Below are 9,687 nucleotides of genomic sequence, written 5' to 3'. Positions count from 1 at the left end.
TTATATAAATTATATAAGTCAATATGGTCAGAATAAGTTTCACTGGAACTCTAGTGAGCTGGGCTCTGACACATTAAACATGAATCAAGAAAATATTCCAGCTATTTTCGCAACGGGTTTGCTGTCAGAACGCAGGTGTTGCGAAAACCACCGCTAATTCAAATCCAACATGGGAAAGGAAAAGACTCACATCAACATCGCTGTCATTGGACACATAGATTCAGGCAAGTCCACCACCACCGGCCACCTGATCTAGAAATGCGGTGGAATCGACAAATGAACCATCGAAAAGTTTGAAAAGGAGGCTGCCCGAGATGGGAAAAGGATCTTTCAAGTATGCTTGGGTCTTGGACAAACTGAAAGCTGAACGTGAGCGTGGTATGACTATTGACATCTCCCTGTGGAAATTTGAGATCAGCAAATACTATGTGACGATCATTGATGCCCCAGGACACAGAGACTTTATCAAAAACATGATTACTGGCACATCTCAGGCTGACTGTGCTGTCCTGATTGTTGCTGCCGGTGTTTGTGAATTTGAGGCTGGTATCTCCAGAATGAGCAGAACCGTGAGCATGCCCTTCTGGCTTACACCCTGGGTGTGAAACAGCTAATTGTTGGTGTCAACAAAATGGATTCCACCAAGCTACCCTACAGCCAGAAGAGATATGAGGAAATTGTAAAGGAAGTCAGCACCTACATTAAGAAAATTGGCTACAACCCTGACACAATAGCATTTGTGCCAATTTCTGGTTGGAACGGTGACAACATTCTGGAGCCTAGTTCTAATATGCCTTGGTTCAAGGGATGGAAAGCCACCCATAAAGATGGTAGTGCCAGTGGTACCACACTGCTGGAAGCTTTGGATTATATCTTGCCACCAACTCGTCCCACCGACAATCCACTGTGACTGCCCCTCCAGGATGTCTATAAAATTGGTGGTATTGGGACTGTTCCTGTGGGCTGAGTGGAGACTGGTGTTTTAAAACCTGGGATGGTGCTTACCTTTGCTCTAGTCAATGTCTCAACAGAAGTAAAGTCTGTTGAAATGTACCATGAAGCTTTGAGTGAAGCCCTTCCTGGAGACAACATGGGTTTCAATATAAAGAACGTGTCTTTACAAAGACATCAGACGTGGCTGGTGACAGCAAAAATGACCCACCAATGAAAGCTGCTGGCTTCACTGCTCAGGGGATTATCCTGAACCATCCAGGTCAAATTAGTGATGGCTATGCTCCTGTACTGGATTGTCACACAGCTCACAAAGCATGAAAGTTTGCTGAGCTTAAAGAAAAGATTGATCGCCGTTCTGGTAAGAAGCTGGAGGATGGCCCTAAATTCTTGAAATCTGGTGATGCAGCCTTGTTGACATGGTTCCTGGCAAGCCCATGTGTGTTGAGAGCTTCTCTGACTATCCTCCACTGGGTCATTTTGCTGTTCGTGACATGAGGCAGACAGTTGCTGTGGGTGTCATCAAAGCTGTGGACAAGAAGGCCGCTGGAGCTGGCAAGGTCACCAAGTCTGCCCAGAAATCTCAGAAGACTAAATGAATGTTATCCCTAACACATGCCACCCCAGTCTTAATCAGTGGTGGAAGAACGGTCTCAGAAATATTTGTCTCAATTGGCCATTTAAGTTTAATAGTGAAAGACTGATAATGTTAACATTGCATCGGAAAACCTTCAGGAGGAAAGGAGAATGTTTTGTGGACCATTTTTTTTGTGTGTGGAAGTTTTAAGTTATTAATTTTCAAGATCAGTACATTTTAATGGAAACAAGTTTAATGAGAAAAAAAGAAAAGGTTCCACATTCTTTCCTGGAGGCCAATGGGATAAAAGTGATTTCTCAGCTAATGTTCCCTCCCTCCAGATGACTCTCGTTTTTGTCAAGTTGGCAAATTATCAATCAACACCACTGACTACTTACCCATTTCACATAAATACTTCACTAATAAGCCATATGTTTCCTTTTTTGATTATCTTCCAGGTTTCTAACTTGCGATACTTAAAATTACATAGTTTTATTGTGCTGAGTTTAGGGAGCTATCTGAACATGGTGATCTGTAGCCTTAAATGCACTGTACTCCAACACCTGTTTCAAAAGTAAATGTGACAAATGCCAAGTGGAATAAGGTTTGTAAGGAAGTTGACACCTAAACAAAGAAAAATGACTGCAGTTCTGTCTGGAAACCCTTAGGTACTCAGGTCTAATGAGGGCACATCTGAACTTCTCTTTATATTACTAATTAAAAATTTTCATTAAATTTATACCCTGACCACAGTTTCCCCTCCATCCTTTTTTCCCTTACCTACCTCCACCACGTCCCCCTACTGAACCCTCCACTCCTCAGTCTGCTTTCATCAAGTTGAGGCACGACCAAGCTACTCCTGCTGCTCCAAGGCTGGGCCTAGACAACCCAGCATGGGGAATAGATTCCAAAAAGCCAGAGCTGAACTTCTTTAATGTTTCCTCTGTGGGCAATGTGTACTGTTTTCATGTAGTAGTAAGGCTATGTTGTACAGTGGGCTGTGGGTGTCTTCTGTTTTTCTGTGTATGAATATCACAAATAACTACACATTTCCTGTGTGTTCTGGTGGGACAAGTGGTATGTACATCATATGACAGCCTATGTCACTCACATTTTTAAAAATTCATTTTCTTTTCTTTTACTCTTATTAATTTCACATCATGCAGTCTAATCCCATTTATCTCCCTTTCCCCTCTAAACTGCCCTCTGCCTTTGGAACCTCCCCTTAAAAGCAAAACCAAATTGAAAAGAAAAACCAATAACAAAATAAAACGAAGAAACACAACAAAACAACAAGAAAAGCAAACAAACACACAAAACGAAAGAAAGAAGAAAAGAAGAAAAGAAATCTTGTGGAAACTATAATGTGTCCAGTTGAGACACACATTTTACCCTTTAGTGTAGTCATCTTTGCTTGCAAGTGTTCATTTCCACGAGTCAGTGGTCTGGTTTGAAGTTTCTGGTTTCTGCTCTACACTATTGATTATGAGCTCTCACTGGGACACTTCTTGGATATCCTGTTGTTGCTCTCCGTTATCGAGATCCTGTAGCTTTGGATCTGCAGGATCTGCCCTTTCACATGCTCCAACATTACACACATTCAGTGGATGTTGGGGTGTGCCAACTCATAGCCCTGGTTCTGGGCCTGGGTGGTAGTTGGGTTGGTTATCTCATGAGCCGTCCCTCATAGTCTCTACCTGGATGAGCTCTCCGGCACTGCATATGCTAGCTTACCCAATGCAGCCTGCAGCAAGGAGTAGGGCGAGTTCCCCTGCTCTCGGTTCCTCAGATCCAGGTCTGCCTCACTCATATCACCAGGGCCAGCTCTATTGTTTTGCCCAGGAAAGGTGAAGGTGAAGGGCTCTCTCCTCATGAGGGAGGGACAGCTCTCCTACTCTTACGTCCTCAGGGCTGGATCACCGCAAACCCTGATAACAGTGTCAGCTCTGGTATGCTGCCCAGGTAAAGTGCAGGGCCCACTCTCCTGTGTGCTGTAGCTGGTATAAACCTACTCTCTTGTGTGCTGTAGCTGGTATAAACCTACTCTTTTGTGTGAAGTAGCTGGTAGAGGTCAAGGCTAGCTAGTTCTGTCTGTCTCATGGCTCTGGGGCCAGCTCTTTCACTTGCCACAGATAGCAAAGGACAGATGGGGGCCTCTTTACCTCACAAATGTCAGCTCTTTTGTTCTCCAACACTCAGGGCTGACTCACCTGTGATCCAACAACAGAGTGAGCTCTAGTGTGTTGCCCAGACAGAAAGTGGGGGCTACTGCTGCCTGTGAGGGTCAGCTCTCTCAACTGCCCCAGGTAGTAATGATGATTGGGGGGAGGGCATCTTTCCCTCATCCATGTCACCATATGGCCAACAGGAGGCGATCTAAACATTAGCATTTCCTGTTCTCATGTACACTCAGTTCACCTGCATCCCTCGCTACAGTGAAGCTCTAGTGTGCTTCCCATGTGAGGTGCATGCCTATGGTGAGAGTGGGGTCATCTTTCCTAGTTGTAGGGGAAAGCTCTCCCCTGAAGGGTAGGGCCAACTTACCTGCTGCAATATCCTATGAAGGGCAGGAAAAGTCATCCCAGGTTCAGTGAATGCATGGCTGGCTTAGCACACCATGTTTCCAATGAACTCCACGCTAACATGGGTCATGGACATCACCACAGACCACAGATGCAGAAGGACCATGGACCCAGACATGGTCCTCATAAGCAGCCTGGGCATGGACGCTACAATGGCCCTGGTGGCAGCATATGCCCCTCATACCAGCCTGTCCCTATCTGCAGCATGGTCTCCCAAGTATCAACATAGTCCCAGGAGGCTGACCAGATTCCAGATATCTGCAGAACCCTTGGTGATAACTGAAACCATGGACATCATCCCAAACCCTGGCCTTCAGACATGGCTCTAGGAAGCAGCTTGTGCCTGGATGCATTTTTGGCTCCAAGTGGCAGTGCAGACCTCCCAAATCAGCATGTTCTTGAGTGTAGCACAGTCCTAGGACACCAACATGCACATTTCTACAGTAGGGCTACAACCTGTTTTTTATGGAACATTCTTTTTTTCCTTCAATTATTTAAATATTTATTGAAAAACCAGAAGTTAGAAAATAATGGTCATAATGTAAAACTTCAAATATAACTTTTCTCTCAGTATAACAGATTTAAACTATAACAATTAAATATTTAAAAAGATAAAACTCCCTCATTACACATTATAAAATATGTATCTGTAAAAAATATATGCATATGCTTCCAAATTTCTTTTTCTTGAGTGCTTCATTTATAAATGCAAAAGATCCTTTGAGTGCCCATGCCACAATATGGGAGGCTTTCTCAGCCGGGACTCTTGGGCAAGGGCCTAGGCCCTGCCATGGATGAAATGACAGACTCTGGATATCCCTCACGAAGGGCCTTATCCTCTCTGGGGAGCGGAGTGGAGATAGGAGGGCTGAGATGGCTGGGGTGGTGGGAGGAGAGGGAGCTGGGATTGACATGTGCAGCAAGCTTTTTCTAATTTAAATAAAAATGTATTAAAAAAGATGACTCACATACATAGGGAGGTTGAGCATGCTGCTCCTTTATAGGTATATGTGACTAAAAACCTGTGCTCCTTGCACATAAGCCACCATTCAGTCTTAGTAGCCATGGAATCATAAGGATTTTAAAGTGAGTTACTTCTCTGACAACTATCAGACATTACCATTTTGCCCTCATGTAACAGAAAAAGAAGCAAGTATTTAAAATTTTCCAGGTGGTTTTATTAATCACATTCTATTTCACAGGACACAGAATGACAGAGATGGACATTGGTATGTGATTATGTGTGTGTAAGTCCCACTGACCATCATAACTGCATGGAAGCCTTATGTAGAACTTTTATGGGGTAACCACTCTTGACTTTCCAGTTAAAAATGAAGATGTTATAAAGAAACACTGCACAGGTGTGTTCCCAGCAGGAGTTCTGATAATCAATGTCATTCTTTGATGCGGTTAGGTTCCTCTATGAGATGAGCTCTTTAACAGTACAGAGTCAGGTGAATGGCCAGCATGCCTCCAAACTGGTTGAGAAAAAGGCTTGAAGTGAGGGTCTGGCATTTGCAATACCTGCCAGGAGAATCCTCAAAGAAATTCCCCATTTACATACAGTACTTGTATAGTCATCAATTCATTCGAAATAAAACATTTACTTGGTTTCTGAGGATGTGTCTAATCACCCTTATATTTGAATGCATTCCTTTTCTTTAAATCTTTCCACATCTTAAAATGCAGGTAATGATCATGTAATCAGACAGTGCCAAGAAGCAATAACCAAGGAAAAGTACAGTAGAAAGGCATGTTTCCTTAACACACAAAAAAACACATTCCTGTGTAGATACTTAAGTCCTCGTATCTATGTAGGGTAGAGCTGGTCCTCAGCTTTGGAACTCCCAGCAGTGTTGGATGCTATCTTGGAGTAAGAAGGCAATGCTGTACACCAACAGTGCTAATGCCTTCTCTAGCCTGTGTCTACTAGAAGGTAGTAGCCATCTCCTAATTCCCTGGTTGTGAAGATCACAAAGGCCCAGGCATTTTTAATTTGCTCTGATGGGCCAAGTGGGGTGTAGCACAAGGGACATTTTAATACACTGATCACCCCTTAGCATCTTTATCACAGTTCTGATCTTCCTTGGTACATTAGACCCCATTCCTTATGGGTTAATTCTGAGTGTGAATTATACTGTGTTTATATTTTCTCTAGGTGTATCTACATTAGTGATTCTCACCTGGTAGGTTACAGCACCTTTTGGGGGCTTGAATCAACTCTTCACAGGGGTTGTCTAAAACCATCTGAAAATATATATTTACATTATAATTAACAGTAGTAGAAATATTACAGTCAGGAAATAGCTAGGAAAATAATATTTGGGGGCCCCAACATTGTGAGAAATTATATTAAAGGGTTGCAACATTAGGAAGTGTGAGAACCACTGATCTAGATCTTCCATCACCATCACCAAAACAGATCAAGTTAGATACCTGATTCATTGCTGTGGCAAAACACATGACATAAGCAAGTGCAGGAAGGAAATTTTATTTTTCCTCTTTATTTGAGGGAGTATTTCATCATGGCTCAGAGATCATGGCGGCATGAGTCCCAAGTTACCTGCCACATTACTTCAGTAGTTAGAGAGCAGAGGGAAGAGTTAGAGCACTACTCGTGCTCACATAGGTCTCTCTTTGTTATATTTCCAGGGTCCACAGTCCAAGGAACAATTCTGCCACACATAGGATGCTTCTTCCTAGTCCAATTAACTTCACTAAAACTCTCTGAGACATTACCAGGGGATTCTGTATTCTTGACTTTAGATCCTGTTCATTCATTATTCATTATTGAGTATACCAAGCCCTCTCCTTGTCAATTTATGATCCAAACATATCCATATCACTTTTTATCACATTAATTTATTTGTGTATGTATTCATGTGTGTGGCTGTACATGAACCTTTGTGTAATGGCTTGTGGTGATGTTACACGCGTCTTGGTGAGCAGTAGTAATCTAGGGATATCATAGATTTCATTAATTGGAGTGGACAAATTGTGTGTGTGCTTGAAATTAGACCCATACATGCCAGAGAGTGGATTGACAGTTGAAGATAGAAGAGTGACAATTAGAGACATAGGACAAGGAATCTTAAAATGGAATCCAGTGGGATTGAAAGTAACAGAAATGTGAGAGTTCCTGACAGAAAGTTATGGTTAAGGTTCTCAGCAGGTTACAAAAGCAGCTATGCACAAGAGTGAAAGAAAAAAGAATGATGGTCCCTGAGAGAAAATTACAGTTGCAGATTAACACAGGAATAGCAACATCAGGCAGTTTCAGGAGGTCCCATTTATTAATTGTTGATCTCACTGTCTGTGCTATTACTGTTATGTTCAGGAAGCGGTCTCCTGTACCAGTTAGTTCAAGGGTACCTCCCACATTATCTTCTAAGAGGCTCAGTGTGACTGGGATTATGTTGAGGTCTTTCAGCTATTTGGACTTACGTTTTGTGCATGGTGATAGACATGGATCTATCTACATACCAGCATCCACTTATGCCAGGACCATTTGTTGAAGATTTTTTCTTTTTTCCATTGTATAATTTTAACTTCTTTGTCAAAATTCAAGTGTTCGTTGGTGTGTGGGTTAATATCAGGGTTTTCAATTTGATTCCATTGGTCTACCTGTCTATTTTTGTTCCAATACCAAGTTGTTTTCAGGAATATAGCTCTATAATAGTGTTGAAGTCAGGGATACTGATGCCTGTGGAAGTTCCTTTATTGTACAGGGTTGTTTTGGCTATCCTGGGTCATTTGTTTTTCCACATAAAGTTAATTATTGTTCTTTCAAGGTCTGTGAAGTATTGTGCTGGTATTTTGATGGGGATTACATTGAATCTGTAGATTGCTTTTGGCAGTATTGTCATTTTTATTATGTTGGTCCTACCTATCCAAGAGCATGGGAGATCTTTCCATTTTCTGGCATCTTTTTTAATTTCTTTCTTTAAAGAATCAAAGTTCTTTCTATACAGGTTTTTCACTTGGTTGGTTAGCATTACCCCAAGATATTTTATGCTGTTTGTGGCAATTGTAAAGGGTGATATTTCTCTGATTTTTTTCTCAGCACATTTATCATCTGTATATAGTAGGGTTACTGATTTTTTAAAGTTAATTTTGTATCCTGCCACTTTGCTGAAGGTGTTTTTCAGCTGTAGGATTTTCCATGTAGAGATTTTTAGGTTCCTTATGTAAACTATCATATCATCTGCAAGTAGTGAAAGCTTGACTTCTTCCTTTCCAATTTGTATCCCCTTGATCTCCTTTTGCTGTCTTATTGCTCTGGCTAGAACTTCATGAACAATATTGAAGAGGCATGGAGAGAGTGTACAGCCTTGTCTTGTTCCTGATTTTAGAGAAATTGCTTTGAGTTTTTCTCCATTTAATTTGATGTTGGCTGTTGGTTTGCATAGATGTTCAGAAGTAAAACTTCATCTTGGTGGATTTCTTCTGTGATGAGTATGACGTGCCCTCCTCCAACTCTTTTGATTGTCTTTATTTTAAAATGTAATTTTTGAGATATTAGATTACTACCCCGCTTGTTTCTTGGGGACACTTGATTAGAAAATCTTTTCCCAACCCTTAACCTTGAGGTAATGTCTGTCTTTGAGGGTGAGGTGTTTTTCTTGTATGCAGCAGAAGGATGGGTTCTGTCTTTGAATCCATTCTATTAACCTGTGTCTTTTTATGGGCGAGCTAAGACCATTAGTATTGAGGGATATTAATGAATATTGATTGTTCATTCTTGTTTGTTTTGGAATGGTTGATGGTGGTGGAATTTTATATGGATTTCCACCTCTTTTTCCTTTTGGCTGTTGGTAAGGTGGAATTATCTATTGCCTATGTTTTTCTGGTTGTAGTTAACTCCCTTGGGTTGGAGTTTTCCTTCTAGAACTTTCTGTAGGGCTGGGTTAGTGGTTACATATTATTTAAATCTAGTTTTGTCATGAGATATCTTGTTTTCTCCATCTATAGTTTTTGAAAGCTTTGCTAGGTATAGCAACAAGTAGGCCTATAACTGCAGGTACAAGTCAGGAAAGTCAGTGTTGGAAGTGTGCAGCTAGAATAAGGTCTGGAATTACAGTGATAATGATGGGAAGTGATATTCTTCTGAGTGTCAACAAGGGTAGCAGTGGTAGAGAAAGTCCTGAGAGTCTCTCTAGACAGACACTGAGTCATCTTCTCATATAGACAATGGAGACGTGTACTTGTTTCTGAAGAACTCACCAGTGAAATATGTTTCAGGAGTTGCATGTCTAGAACTATTTCCAGAAGTGTGGGGATGGTACACAAGGATTGGGAGAGTTCACAAGGCAAAATCACTGTGACATCTGTGCAACCGTAACTAGGAGTTGAAGTGTGGTGATAGCACAGGAGCATGGTTTTGGGAGAATTCAACAGTTATGTCTTGGCCGGGCGTTGGTGGCGCACGCCTTTAATCCCAGCACTCGGGAGGCAGAGGCAGGCGGATCTCTGAGAGTTCGAGGTCAGCCTGGCCTACAAAGTGAGTTCCAGGACAGACTCCAAAGCCACAGAGAAACCCTGTCTCAAAAAACCAAAAAAAAAAACCAAAACAAAACA

The 9,687-nt window shown here is 41.7% G+C and overlaps 1 pseudogene; it reads left to right on the top strand.

Moving 5' to 3' along the window:
* The first annotated feature begins 101 nt into the window (after positions 1–101).
* On the top strand, positions 102–1,551 carry LOC101834462 (annotated as a pseudogene).
* The last annotated feature ends 8,136 nt before the right edge of the window (positions 1,552–9,687 follow it).

This window comes from Mesocricetus auratus, unplaced genomic scaffold, assembly GCF_017639785.1.
Source record: "Mesocricetus auratus isolate SY011 unplaced genomic scaffold, BCM_Maur_2.0 Super-Scaffold_100003, whole genome shotgun sequence".
Classification (NCBI taxonomy): domain Eukaryota; kingdom Metazoa; phylum Chordata; class Mammalia; order Rodentia; family Cricetidae; genus Mesocricetus; species Mesocricetus auratus.
Note: the sequence above shows the minus strand (reverse complement) of the source record. Positions and strands in the feature narration are given on the sequence as shown.